The sequence below is a fragment of the Camelina sativa genome, chromosome 2 (genome assembly GCF_000633955.1).
Source record: "Camelina sativa cultivar DH55 chromosome 2, Cs, whole genome shotgun sequence".
Lineage (NCBI taxonomy): Eukaryota > Viridiplantae > Streptophyta > Magnoliopsida > Brassicales > Brassicaceae > Camelina > Camelina sativa.
In genome coordinates, this window is record NC_025686.1 from 13138066 (window position 1) to 13138611 (window position 546).

Below are 546 nucleotides of genomic sequence, written 5' to 3' on the forward strand. Positions count from 1 at the left end.
ATTTTTAAGAAATTCTTACAAATGTTTAGAATTCTATAATATTTGTAAGTCACTGCTTTTTTTTCCAAGTCTAATGTTGTTGGAGTCATTATAAGACTTATAATATAGACAATTGTCAAAATATGAATAGATAAATGTCCAAGTAAAATACGAGCGTCGCAATGGCGTTACAAAGGCGTCCCGAACTCAGGTGCTAGTCGCAAAGTGGTCCCAAACTCAGGTGGTGGTCGCAAAGTCGTCGTCTTTTTGTAGCTGATTTACGACCACTTTGTAACTGCTACAAGAAACAGACGCAAAAACGCTACCTTATTGTGACCAATCTAAAGAGTCACAAAACTTTCTAATGAATTTTAAAGCTTTTGATCGATCTACAGTCCATCTAATCTGTTAAAATCAATGAAATTACAACAATAGAGTAAGATTAATCCTTTACATGACAATAATCATGAAATGCATTTAAGTTATGATCATTACAAAGCATTACTAAACATTACCTAATATATTAAGCAATGTTTAAGATTTTTAAGAAATTCTTACAAATGTTTA